The following is a 14,854-nucleotide window of genomic DNA, read 5'->3' as shown; positions in this document are numbered from 1 at the left end:
CGCGAACCAAAAGAAAAGTCCGAAAAAATTTGACGAACCCCCTATGTAGTCGTTAATGACAGGTAAAAAAAAGCAATAAAATTTGATAGAATATATACTTTTTCATATTGCATAATAATTGAATCGTGAAATATTTAAATAAAACATTAATAAGACTAAAATGATGTAAATGTAGTAAATTGCCTTAATTTGATATTTATTTCCAATTGTATTGTAAAAAAAAATATTTCACAGAAGGGAAAACTGCTGCAATGATTTTAAATATAAAGCAGAACATGATACGAATCCCATTGATAAAATGTTTTAAATATATAGATTTCTTAACAAACAGGCATTTTTTTGGCATTTTAAAAAATCCCCCATTACAATATTATTTTCGCGAACCCCCTCTGCGAACACTGTGAACCCCCAGGGGTTTGCGAACCACCGGTTGGGAATCACTGCCCCAGGGAATATTGACTACGTGGCGAAAACCTAAGCCCCCCGCCCTTGTGACCAAGTGTAGTATTTTTGAAGACCCCTTCCCTCCCTCCCACCCTTCACGGGTTACGTAGTATGGGTTTGTTCCCTTATACGAGTACAAGCGAAGATATAGTCAAATAGAATCTACTAATCACAAAAAAATTAATTAGTACAATTTAATAATAATATGTGAGGTTAGAGTAAAAAAAAAGTGTTGGTATTTGTACACAGTGTAAATTAATTGCTTAAAATGGACGCGTGCATGTATTTTATGGCCAATGTGTTGATATTACAACGAACTTGAACCCATTTACAATTTATGCTGATTGTGTTAATAACAATTTGTAGTTATTGTGCTCCCGTTAATAAAGTAGCAAAATAATGAGCGCTTTTTTAAAAGTAATACAAAAAGTGGGTTTTCTTTTCTTTTTTTTTTTTTATTTGGATTATCAAACAGTTGCATTACTATCGGTTGCGAAATAACAATAAAAAAATACAAATCTAAAGAAACCCTTGCGAAAGTCAAGGTCCTTAGGTGAACAATTTGAAACATTAAATAGATAAATTTACATGCATTGTTATTTAAAACGTAACGGGACGTTTTAAGACAATATCAAGGACTTTAACAAGAAATACTGGCGATTGGATGTTGTGCTATTACAAGAGCAACTCCCGACCGATTTGATACAACTAATAATTTATTGTAAACTAGTAAAAAACTTCAAATATCATGTAAAATAATTACTCTAGTAATATTGTCAGCTATAGTATAACCGTAAATAATTGTTAGGCAAACCCAAAATTACTTATCAAACGCAATTCTACATAATATCCTTCGCTCTTCACGCCTGGTTGAAATTTGTTTATAATCGGTATTGTTATCTATCATTATTATTGATTATATGTTCTAATAATATACGGCAGTATAATTTTTTTATCCTCACGTATGTACGTAGATATCGTCCGTTCACATAATGAAAGGTACACGATGCCAGATCGATGGAGTAACTACGTCAGAGGCTTACGATTGGGTTTTTAATCGGAAACATCTGACGGTAAACGATCGGCCAATGTACGGGCACCTGCATGCGACCGATATTCGCACACGCTGTACCATTCTCTAAGTGAACAGACTATACCTACAATACTTACAAGGGTTGTTAATAATATAGGGTTGTTCGGAAAGTCATTTCGTTTCTTTTGTGGAAATGAAAGACAGTTTTCGTATAATAAACAAATACTTTATTAAATTATATATTGACCGTTCTGGTCCAACACCTTTTGCCATCTTTCTGGTAGTAGCATAATTCCACGCTCATAAAATTTTTGGTCTTTGCTGGCAAAAAACTGATCGAGGAGGTTTTTGACCTCCTCATTTGAGGTGAAGGTTTTACCGTCTAAAAAATTTTGGAGTGACCGGAACAAATAATAATCCGATGGTGCCAGGTCTGGAGAATATGGTGGGTGTAGCATTGTATCCCATTCAAGCTGTAAAAGCTTTTGGCGAGTGACCAAACTTGTGTGAGGTCTCGCGTTGTCTTGGTGAAACACTACACCTTTCCTGTTGATTAGTTCTGACCTTTTCTGTTGAAGTGCATCATTCAGTTTGTCCAGCTGATGACAGTAGACTTCCGAATTAATCGTTGTGTTATCCGGTAAAAGCTAAAAAAAAACGATTCCTTTAAAATCCCACCAAACAGACAGCATCACCTTTTTTTGGTGAATATCGGCTTTGGAAATGGTTTGAGCCGGTTCATCTTTTTTGCTCCATGACCTCTTGCGTTTGACGTTGTTGTATACAACCCATTTTTCGTCCCCAGTGATGATGCGCTTCAAAAACGGATCATTTTCGTGACGTTTGAGAAGCGAATCGCAGACGTCAATGCGGCGACACAGATTTCTCTCTGTGAGAACATGGGGAACCCATACATCGAGCTTCGAGGATAATCCCAGGCCTTTCAAGTGGTCATAAACTGTTGAATTTGATAAATTTAACCTCAATCCGATCTCACGTGTTGTTATTCGCCGGTTCACATCAACTAATGCCTTTATCGCGTCTTTATCAGCTTCAACCGGCCTTCCCGAACGTGGTGCATCTTCGACATCAAAATTGCCGGATCGAAATTTAGCGAACCAGTTCTGGCACTGGCGTACTGTCAACACACCTTCTCCATACACATCAGTCAATTTCTTTCTGGCTTGAACAGCATTTTTACCCTTTCTGTAGTAAAACAGTAAGATATGTCGAAAATGCTGCTTATCGCTCTCCATATTTAAAAGGGCACCAACCAAAAACTACTGCGTAGAATTAATTGGTATTTTTCACACACAAGCCTTGCTATATGAGCTCCCAAAGCATATAAAAATTATACGGCTTAAATGTGTAGTTGGGTGCAAAAGAATACAATTAAATCCTCTGTCGGGAAAAAACGAAATGACTTTCCGAACAACCCGATACCTAAATATCGAATGTAAGGGGCTCAAAAACTTTTCGTCAATACTGTAAACCATTATCAACATGTATTATTATTATTATCTGTTAGATATAAAAAAACTAACTTTATATCAATTGTGTGAATTTATTGTAAAATAACAGGATGAACGCCATTGAAACTGACAATGTAATAACAACTGTAACTAAAAAACCGAATGACTAATTCTTTAAATAGCCATACGTAGGATAATCGATTTTCCAATTTAATTAATAGAACATTCATAGCCATCATACTTATGATAAATTTAAGATAATGCTTGTATTCAAATTATTGCAAATGTGTACGTAAATCACGAACGCGTTGAATGCGTACAAATAGGCTTCAAAAATTACTGAAAAGTAGGATACCTTAAACCATACAAGTCTGAAAGAATAAGGGGACTGATCTGTCAAAAGGCTACGAAGGGAAGGCTGGATTAACTGAGTAACACGGTTTTTTACAGTTAAAAAAATTAAGATTTCTGTATTTTAGTGAGCCTAATTTTATGTAAAAGCAGATAAGCCAACATTCGTTGGTGTTGTCTTTACCTAAAGTAACTTAAGCAGTTTATACAATTAAATAAATGTATCTATTAAGCTCGGTTAGATTAGGTTCTTAAAGCTACTATACGTAAAGACAACAGGAACGCAGTGAGTAGTTACCCTTTCATATGTTTACAACAATTTGCACCTACAAAAAAAATAAAATAAAATTGCTTTGAAGCCGAATTAGGTCCATTTGAAAATCTAAGGACTTCGAATTAGCAATTACATAGTTCGATAGCAATTACATTCAAATCTATAAACATTTTAAGAGTGCTTCAAGCTTAATACTCTGCCTAGTACCCTTAAAGCTTTGCCCAGTACCCTTAAAACTTTGCCAAGTACTCTCAAGGTTTTGCCTGGCACCCTTAAAGCTTTGCCAAGTACTCTCAAGGCTTTGTCCGGCACCCTTAAAGCTCTACCCAGTAATTTCAAGGTTTTGTCCGGTACCCTTAAAGCTTTGCCAAGTACCCTCAAGACTTTGTCTAGTACCTTAAAGCTTTGCTGAGTAATTTAAAGGTTTTGTCCGGTACCCTTAAAACTTTGCCAAGTACTCTCAAGGCTTTGCCTGGCACCCTTAAAGCTTTGCCAAATACTCTCAAGGCTTTGTCTGGTACCCTTAAAGCTTTGCCTAGAACCCTTACAGCTATACTCAGTACTCTCAAAGCTTTGCCCGGTACCCTTAAGGCTCTGCCAAGTACCCTACTCAATAAAAAAACTCGCTTAGAACTTATTACCCCGAAATGAACTTTTATCGTAATCAAGTGTGTTATTTTAATTTTTTATAATCTCGCAATTTTATTAAAAAGAAAAACGTATGTAATAATAAAACGTTTTGTGAACTCATTATAATTGCCACATAAACAAACATGCATATTATCATCTAAAGACCTTGACCTTAGAGACTATATATCCGATTAGTGTTGTACCCCAATCTGTCAATGGCATTATTTTTAGCAAATAAGTAAAAAAGGCAAAATAAATTAACTAAAATCAAAATATACTTAATTTAAATGTGAGACAACACTTTTTTACGTCTGAGTTTACAAAAATAATTATTTGAAATTAAAATAAGTAATTTTTCTACTATTTTTAATAATCAAATCAATCCTGGTTTTTTAGCAATTTTCGTAATTTTGTTAATAATTAGCAGAAAAAGAAAGGCGTCTTTTTAATTTCAAATAAACAAACGATACCTTACAATGTCACACATGAATGTTTTGTTTTGATTTTCAAATGTCTTATCAACAGGCACCTTAATCTGACGTTCTATAAAAAAAATGTGATAGCGTTTTCATTTGTTATCAAAAGTTAACAAGTAAAACAACTGCTTGAAAAATTATTATCAAATATTAAAATTATATAAATATCAAATCAAATAGATACAATTTATTTAATTTGTTTAAGTGAAACAACCTACTATCTATTGAGATTAACCGTAAGCACAAATGGATAAATAAATAAATAATTAAAAGTAGTCAGCAAGTCTATAAGGTTATCAAGAAAGGGGTTTTTGAAGATTATCTAATTTATTTAGGATTTATTATACCTGCCACAATTTAACACCGGAAACTACTAATATGCACCTACTCAGGGGATAATTTTAAACAAATACGAAATGCATGAAAAATATACCCAGTGTTTTAAAAAAACTGTACCAATGTAATGGAGATCTATTTTTTAATTACAATTTTTTATCGTTTATCATTAGCAAGTTCATATTTTTAACTTAATAACTTATCGGAAGAAAGCACCTATCTACATAATAAAATGGAGCTTCAATAAAAACCAAACTATCATTGATTAGATTATATTGTATAACATGTCACAGAATTTTATTTCAAGTTATTACGTTTTTATATTATATTAAATTAACGACTGTCGTCAGTGGTATTATGTGTAGATACAATAACGTTATTAATTGTTGAATGAAACGTAATATTTCGTTTGTTTATCTTCCTTAAATAAGTAATAAAATTAATAAATATCCGTTAGCACTCACCATGGAAGCATGGGCTCGTATTATAACCTCAAATTAAAAGTACATTACTAATTACTTTCTTATGGCTTTTTGCCAATAATATTGATTGCATTTTTGCAAAACGATTACACACTAATGAGAATTAAATGTCTACGTGCTGCCCTTTCGTTCTAATTATTTAATAACGATTGTTGAGAGAATAATATTACAAAATCAGAATAGGTGGCCATTAAAACAAATTAAAACGATCGCAATATTCGAAAACCAAAAGTAACCAAATGTAAAACTTCGAGGACATTTCGAAACATTATTATTACTATATTTTAATCAAAATTAAAACGTACTGTACATTGTTCTACATAAATATGACCACAAGAGAAAGACATTTCAGTTTCTCAAATCGTTTTAAATTAAATATTGGTCATAACAAGAATTGACGTTTAATTTAACTGAGTCGCATTTGTTTCCACAAAAATCATACAATTAACAACGAAAATGATTATCTACTTACCGATTGTTGTTCCGTGTGTAACAGGTAGTTAATGTTAATAATATCCAACGTAAACAGCACTTCACCGTTATACGTACGTTCGACAAACTATCTACGCGATTTCTGAAAGCAGAATGAGCATTCAACAATGAATGTAAACGACTGCGCGCTACGTCCTACGTCCAATAATGCCAACCACGTCAAAGTACACGTGGTAATTGAGAAAAGCTCACCCACGCTTGCACACCAACCAGCTTTGATCCAAAGCCAGGATACGCTTGCTCCAATGGACACAATGTTTACATGTTTGCAGCATCTTCGCGTGGGAGTGGGGTGCCCGAGTATGACGAAGGGATGCATGAGGGGGTGTGTTCGGCGACTTGCAGGATACGCACGTGTACAGGGTGACCAAACAACATTGCAATTGCGATAAACAAATGTGGCACTCTCACTTGCAACAAAAGCTTCGTATCCACACCCCGTACAAACAATGATAGACATAGAGAGAAAGAGACGAAAAATACTTTGCTCGTGTTTACGATAAAGTTGTTTACATTTCGATAATAATAAAATAAATCTGAAGCAATCAAACGATTGTTTATTATCTAATAATTAAAAGCTACGTACGGAAAAGGTTTCGTGATCGTAAAACCCTCTTACTGCACTCGACTCTGTCTTCTGACCACTAAATGGTTCAGCTTAAAAGATCAACAACAGATTATGAAGCTTCAAAATTTGACGAACATAGAAAGACCAAATCACAAACCCAAAAACAAAACGTTCATGGTCTCATGGTCATCAATACCACGAACACACCTCCATCAGCTTCTGTTTTGGAAAAGGGTCACAATTTCGCTCCAACCCCTGCAATTCTACCTAAGGATTCCATAACCAGTGCGAAGGAATCAGCGATCCATAAATTCCAAACCTGCTCAGGATCTCCTCAAATCCTACATCTCCAAGGAACTACTATTGAGCAAGTAATCTTTGGAATTATCAAGGAACCGTCACTACCAGGTGACCTCAAACGCCATTTCAAACCGACTAACTTACGAGCACCACTACAGTACGGACTTCCCAAAATCAATGACCAGAAAGATCACTTAGGCCTAGAGTCAGCACCATTGGGTCAACAATATATAAGTTGACTACAATCAAATCGAAACAATTGGTCCCCTTCATAGGACACATAGAGACCCATATCAAGAACTCCACGCATTTCATAGAACGAATTGAGCACCTTCAGGTCGACCTGTTGACCTTCTCATAAGTATCAACGTTGAGTCCTTGCTCATCAATGTTCCTGTTCCTGACACTATCACCAACACAAATGAAAAGCTAAATGCAGATGGACAGCACAACGAGATAGCACACATGGCAGAAGCCTGCCATAGGTCAACGTACTTCCTCTTCCACGAGGAAATACTATGAACAAGGGGAAAGTCCAGGTATTGAATCCCCTTGTCTTTAGTTGCGACCAACATCTTTACGGAGTCGTTCGAACAGGAAATCCTGGAGAATACACCTTTGAAACCTAAATACTAGTTAAGATACGTTAATACACACTTTCGTCGTGTGACAGCACGGAGCCGAGAAACTAGAAGAAGAGTATCTACAAAGTTTCAATTCACATCATCCAAGCATCAAGATTCGAGCGGGAACACGAAGGAAAATTGACCTTTCTAGATGTTATGGTGCGTGGTTGATTAGGTGACACCTTGTTCCCCGGAAGTGTACCCATTCCTACAGATGTCTTGTAGGTAATTCTCATCATTATCCAGTTCAGAAACAGCCAGTGATCAACTCCCTGGTGCATACTGCCTTCGCTATTTGCGGAACAGAATCTTTAGGCAAGGAACTTCGTTTTGTTACTGTCACTTATCTCTACTAGGTACCGGAGGCGTGATGTTAATCGCACAATTTGGAAATATCTTTAGACCACCGAAGAAGAACCAAATTCTTTTCGTCAAAGGAGTCACAGACAAAAAGGGTCGAATTCTGCAGAAGAAAGGATCCAAGACAATCTTCAAAACTTGTAGTAAACGTACAGACCAGTTTTCCAGTGTGAAGGATGTTGTTCCACTGGAATTTGTGGGAGTCTACTGGATATAAAGCTCTTGTGGAAAAGTCAGTATCGAGGAAACGGGTAAATCCATCACGACAAGGATGACAGAACGACATCCAATTCAATCAGTAAATATGTTAGCCAGAGAGAATCAGTACCTCCCCAGGGTCATCAGGAGGTGATCCACAAACACCTGAACCATCTCAACAGGGAAAAGACGGGTACCACCTTAACACAGTTTGGAAACGGGTATTGAAACAACTGTTTAAACCACTGCCAAAAGATTCCGAGTCAGTTCAGCTCCAGTGTCAGAGATCTTGTTGTATCTACTTCTCCTAAAGATGTTCCTTTCGATAGGAGACAAAACTCGAACACTTTTGACATCACCATGAACCATCAAGGGGATTCCAGCAATACGAGGGTGGATTGATAAGTTTCCGGCCTAACCAAGAGATGACGCCACTAGGCCTACCTTGAGGTGACATTCTATAGTACCATCCTTGGATAGCTTGTAGCTATAGTTTCAGCCCGATCTCCTTGCTAGTGTAGGTTTGACAGCACGCTGAACANGGTCAACGTACTTCCTCTTCCACGAGGAAATACTATGAACAAGGGGAAAGTCCAGGTATTGAATCCCCTTGTCTTTAGTTGCGACCAACATCTTTACGGAGTCGTTCGAACAGGAAATCCTGGAGAATACACCTTTGAAACCTAAATACTAGTTAAGATACGTTAATACACACTTTCGTCGTGTGACAGCACGGAGCCGAGAAACTAGAAGAAGAGTATCTACAAAGTTTCAATTCACATCATCCAAGCATCAAGATTCGAGCGGGAACACGAAGGAAAATTGACCTTTCTAGATGTTATGGTGCGTGGTTGATTAGGTGACACCTTGTTCCCCGGAAGTGTACCCATTCCTACAGATGTCTTGTAGGTAATTCTCATCATTATCCAGTTCAGAAACAGCCAGTGATCAACTCCCTGGTGCATACTGCCTTCGCTATTTGCGGAACAGAATCTTTAGGCAAGGAACTTCGTTTTGTTACTGTCACTTATCTCTACTAGGTACCGGAGGCGTGATGTTAATCGCACAATTTGGAAATATCTTTAGACCACCGAAGAAGAACCAAATTCTTTTCGTCAAAGGAGTCACAGACAAAAAGGGTCGAATTCTGCAGAAGAAAGGATCCAAGACAATCTTCAAAACTTGTAGTAAACGTACAGACCAGTTTTCCAGTGTGAAGGATGTTGTTCCACTGGAATTTGTGGGAGTCTACTGGATATAAAGCTCTTGTGGAAAAGTCAGTATCGAGGAAACGGGTAAATCCATCACGACAAGGATGACAGAACGACATCCAATTCAATCAGTAAATATGTTAGCCAGAGAGAATCAGTACCTCCCCAGGGTCATCAGGAGGTGATCCACAAACACCTGAACCATCTCAACAGGGAAAAGACGGGTACCACCTTAACACAGTTTGGAAACGGGTATTGAAACAACTGTTTAAACCACTGCCAAAAGATTCCGAGTCAGTTCAGCTCCAGTGTCAGAGATCTTGTTGTATCTACTTCTCCTAAAGATGTTCCTTTCGATAGGAGACAAAACTCGAACACTTTTGACATCACCATGAACCATCAAGGGGATTCCATCAATATGACGCTGTTAGAATCCGTGAAATTTAGTCTCTTCAACAATAACAACACAAGAGCATCAAAAACAACAACTAAAACAAAAAGAATGTAATTTAATCTATTCGACATTATTTATTGTTTTAATTCTTGTAGTTTTTATTTTACATTAATTAAAAAATTTAAATTAAACATTTAAAATTGCCACCGCCTATCACTGGGTAACTGGGTTAGTAGGTCATTTAGCGATCATTTAATACTGGGTATGATAATAATCCTGGTAATCGATGAGTAAATCGTTGGAATGGAGTCAGAGTGGTGAGAGAGATTAAATTATTTTAAACAAATTGTTTTTATTTATTTTGGTATTAAACGGCTAAGTAAATTAGTACTATAAATCAATCAAATTATAAAGTTTTGTCTAGTAAAAACGAAAAGGAATTTGATATTGAACCATCAATGTTTAGGTGAATGGCAAATGATTATGCTATATCTAAATCCGTTCGGATTATGATAAGAAACGAAAAAATGAAAATTTTTCCTCTGAAAAACTACATAGACAGAAATTAAAAACGTAATCACTTAAAGATTAAAATTATCTAAATTAGTCTATAAATGTTAAAAATGGTATTTGAAGGGGGAAGTCAAATAAATCATCAAGAATTAGATTGTTCAACTGGTGGACTTTTGTCCATGAGTTCATAAATTTACAATTTTTAGAGGAGGTAGAAGCCATCACAATCACAATAATTTGGGGGTAGGCAGAAGAAGTTACCCGTTACGTCTCAAAATTTGAACCAGAATTGAGTTTATTAACAAAACCAATATTATGAAATGTAACACCTGGTGATTATAGTTATAAACATTAATCAAATTGCAAATTGCAAAAGCTTGAACTGCCTGGGCGTACCCATAGAAAGTCAATTTAACACCTGCTCTTGCAATTTTTATACTGTTTATGACCTTTCGGTGCAAATTCTTCGAGCAATATTGTATTTAGACTCGCAGGGTACCTCATTCTTGACATTTACCATGTATCCGTCGATTCGAAATGGCTTGGTTCCTTTTCTACTACGTCTAGGCATAGGCAGTAGATACTCGCCTTTTTAATCTACAATGTATTATACCCTTTTTCAATTTATAATCCATGTTGAATGTAAATTGCTTTCAAAATTACCATATCGACACAATAAATCATTAGATGAATATGTAGGCTGCTTCGCTTCAAAAGAGATTGTGGTGAATGCTCGTAGAAATTTGGTGGCGAATCTAAAACACAATTAAGGGTAAAATTAAACAAGGACTAGTAATTTCTCTTAAGAAAATGCGGTCTTGATCATCTCCTCAAGAAGAATTAAAGATCAATAAATATATGTACCTATTGGGCATTTTTAGCAACTGATTTCTATCAGGGTACGTCCATTAATAAACACTTTGGATTGCCTTCCCCTTGATGAGATAGTGAGACTTTGCCAGAATCCTCCCTTCTCCTTTCCTTTTATCTTCACTTCACTCGCATTGACGTTCTAAATACCTGTCAAAGATCATTGACGACCACATAAAACTAATTTTTGTATTACCCTATGTTATTTTCTTTACCCCTGACAATGTGTGTACAAAATTTCATGATAGGTTTTAACCGGGGCTTAGTTTTAAGGGTATCTTTTGGCCGCTTTCTTCTGTGTATGACCGCCCCCCCATCCAAAACCTTTGACCATATAAATAAACAGAAGCCCAACCTCCCTCCTATCTTCTACTCAACCCTCTCCCCTCTCCCAAACTTCTCCCATCTTCTTCCGGTAGTCATAACCACCAGGTTGAACTACCACCTCGAGGAGGGTTTTTAGTCGGTAGGCGCTCCCACCAGGCGTGAATCCGACACTACCCCCCTTGGGGGGGTGTCTGTAGAAGATTTCCCCTTCCTCGAGGTTAAAATAAACAAAAAAAAGGGTTTTCAGTAAGGCTCTAAAGTTCGAATAAATAAAATCTGGTTCAGTTTGTAGTGACACACTTTTTGAAATAAATACCCTTCAGAAATAAGAGTGTCTGAAGTAGGTACTTATTTACGTTCGGTTTTTATTTCGTCCTAAAAAGCTTGAAGAAATCCCGAAGGACGCGTATTGAAATTTTTGTGTGAGGAAGTTCTAGCTTTAGTTCAGCAGAAACATCGATAAAGTTGCTATCCATAAAGAATTAGTTAACGCTAATTGGGGAGAGCGAAAATCAAGCCGGGCGTTATGGTTCCCTTACGTGGGGGAGAGGAGGGAGTCGAATTTTAAAATTTATTAAAAGTTGAGTAATTGGAAATTGGAAAACTTTTTTTTTATTGAAGCCTAAAATTTTTGTAATACACGCGTCCTGGGGCGATGAAAGGGGAGGGGTCAGACCACCCGTTATGGTGAGATTACTTGACGGGAGAGAGAAATTGACAACTGATGAATGATCCAAAGAAAACTGTAGCAGATAGATCAGTAATTAGTTGGCGAATGATAAAATTAAAATGATAATTGTTTTCTTTTAAATTTTATTTAGGTCCTCATGCTGTTAAATAATCCGTTCGAAAGATTAAGCTCTTAAGCAATAAATTCATACAATAATATATAGGGTTGTTCGGAAAGTCATTTCGTTTTTTTTTGTGGAAATGAAAGACAGTTTTCGTATAATAAACAAATACTTTATTAAATTATATATTGACCGTTCTGGTCCAACACCTTTTGCCATCTTTCTGGTAGTAGCATAATTCCACGCTCATAAAATTTTTGGTCTTTGCTGGCAAAAAACTGATCGAGGAGGTTTTTGACCTCCTCATTTGAGGTGAAGGTTTTACCGTCTAAAAAATTTTGGAGTGACCGGAACAAATAATAATCCGATGGTGCCAGGTCTGGAGAATATGGTGGGTGTAGCATTGTATCCCATTCAAGCTGTAAAAGCTTTTGGCGAGTGACCAAACTTGTGTGAGGTCTCGCGTTGTCTTGGTGAAACACTACACCTTTCCTGTTGATTAGTTCTGACCTTTTCTGTTGAAGTGCATCATTCAGTTTGTCCAGCTGATGACAGTAGACTTCCGAATTAATCGTTGTGTTATCCGGTAAAAGCTCAAAAAAAACGATTCCTTTAAAATCCCACCAAACAGACAGCATCACCTTTTTTTGGTGAATATCGGCTTTGGAAATGGTTTGAGCCGGTTCATCTTTTTTGCTCCATGACCTCTTGCGTTTGACGTTGTTGTATACAACCCATTTTTCGTCCCCAGTGATGATGCGCTTCAAAAACGGATCATTTTCGTGACGTTTGAGAAGCGAATCGCAGACGTCAATGCGGCGACACAGATTTCTCTCTGTGAGAACATGGGGAACCCATACATCGAGCTTCGAGGATAATCCCAGGCCTTTCAAGTGGTCATAAACTGTTGAATTTGATAAATTTAACCTCAATCCGATCTCACGTGTTGTTATTCGCCGGTTCACATCAACTAATGCCTTTATCGCGTCTTTATCAGCTTCAACCGGCCTTCCCGAACGTGGTGCATCTTCGACATCAAAATTGCCGGATCGAAATTTAGCGAACCAGTTCTGGCACTGGCGTACTGTCAACACACCTTCTCCATACACATCAGTCAATTTCTTTCTGGCTTGAACAGCATTTTTACCCTTTCTGTAGTAAAACAGTAAGATATGTCGAAAATGCTGCTTATCGCTCTCCATATTTAAAAGGGCACCAACCAAAAACTACTGCGTAGAATTAATTGGAATTTTTCACACACAAGCCTTGCTATATGAGCTCTCAAAGCATATAAAAATTATACGGCTTAAATGTGAAGTTGGGTGCAAAAGAATACAATTAAATCCTCTGTCGGGAAAAAACGAAATGACTTTCCGAACAACCCTGTGTAACAAACTAACGGTTGGTACAGAACACCACCTCGACCACCCCACCCTCAATATCCAGTAACGTCACAGTCTATTTTAATCCACTTTTGCAACAACTCTTTATTTTTTTAGAAGGTTGTCTCCCACGGTTTTCCAGCTACTCTGTTCCTGTGCAAGCCTGACTACGACTCCCACAAATAAATCAATAAAGTCTCGATTGGGTAGCGATTATATTTTTGTCAGTTACGCAGTTTTAGCAACAAGTTGATCATTTACTTGACCGAAAACTGTGTCGTTAAAACAAAAGAAAAAAAGTTAATCAAACGGGACGTTTATTAAATAGAATAGAAAATCTATTTCGTTTCAGTCGCTTATTTAGGGATTAGTTTAACGACAAGCTTTTGCTACTACAAAAAATGACACATTCTGTTAACATAAAAGGATGATGATTAAACTATTGACAGGTAGGAAGGTGTTCCAATTAGATTAAAATAGCAACGTCTAGAACTGCTTCCGGTGGAGCAGGAAATGCTAGAAATATGCATTTTATTTTATGTCGTCGAGTGTAGAAAAAGGAAATCATTAAACTTCAGTTATAGTAGACTATTTTTTTTAATTTTTATCAAAGTAAATATGTTAAATTTATAGGTTCTATCCGCGGCTTCTCTTGCGTTGACCATTGACGACCACGGAAAACTATTTTTGTAGTCCTTCAGAAACAGTATCTTTTTTCTGGATAAAGGATACCTTATGTCCTTTCTTCTACCCCTGACAATGTGTGTACAAAATTTCATGACGATCGGCTAAGTAGTTAAGGGGTGAAATGGTAACAAACAAACGAAAAGTTTTTTAACGAAATCTGAGGAAATGAACCATAATTTCGGTTCCTTTTTGGCCAATTTTCAAATTTTGACAAGCCAAATTTTGCTCATCATATCTAATGCTTTTTTTTAGATTAGAAATTTATTGAATGGACAGATACAAAGTAAAAAAATCTCATAACAAAAAGTTTTTTATTTTCTTCCAGACTGTCGAAATTCTTGCTTGTTTCATTTTAGATTTTCTTCATTTCTAACCTTTTCTACCCACGTTATCCTCATAATCCGCCTATAACACCACATTTCGAACGCTTCTAACCTTTTCTTTTCCGCCGCGCCCACTGTCTATGTTTCGCACCCGTACAACGCCGTGCTCCAAACATACACCTTTAACAACCTTTTTCGAATTTCTAAATTAACCGTTCGCGAGCATAGAAGTGACTTCTTTTTATTAAAGGCGACACGACACTGCGCTATCCTCTGCTTTATATGCCTACTACTCCTTCCATCCTGACTTATCT

The 14,854-nt window shown here is 36.6% G+C and overlaps 1 protein-coding gene across 2 annotated transcripts in view; it reads right to left on the bottom strand.

Annotated features, from left to right (window-relative positions):
* The window catches only part of LOC108736124 (protein dimmed-like), a 51,748-nt gene extending 45,337 nt beyond the window's left edge, over positions 1 to 6,411 (bottom strand). The window contains exon 1 of one of the 2 annotated variants that reach the window (XM_018468425.1): positions 5,971 to 6,411. The gene's annotated coding sequence lies outside the window, so the exon portion shown is untranslated. The remainder of the gene's footprint in view (positions 1 to 5,970) is intronic. The other variant, XM_018468423.1, reaches the window with a different exon arrangement.
* Positions 6,412 to 14,854: the final 8,443 nt, after the last annotated feature.

This window comes from Agrilus planipennis, unplaced genomic scaffold (genome assembly GCF_000699045.2).
Source record: "Agrilus planipennis isolate EAB-ADULT unplaced genomic scaffold, Apla_2.0 scaffold8, whole genome shotgun sequence".
Taxonomy (NCBI): domain Eukaryota; kingdom Metazoa; phylum Arthropoda; class Insecta; order Coleoptera; family Buprestidae; genus Agrilus; species Agrilus planipennis.
This window is presented reverse-complemented; position numbering and strand designations above follow the sequence as displayed.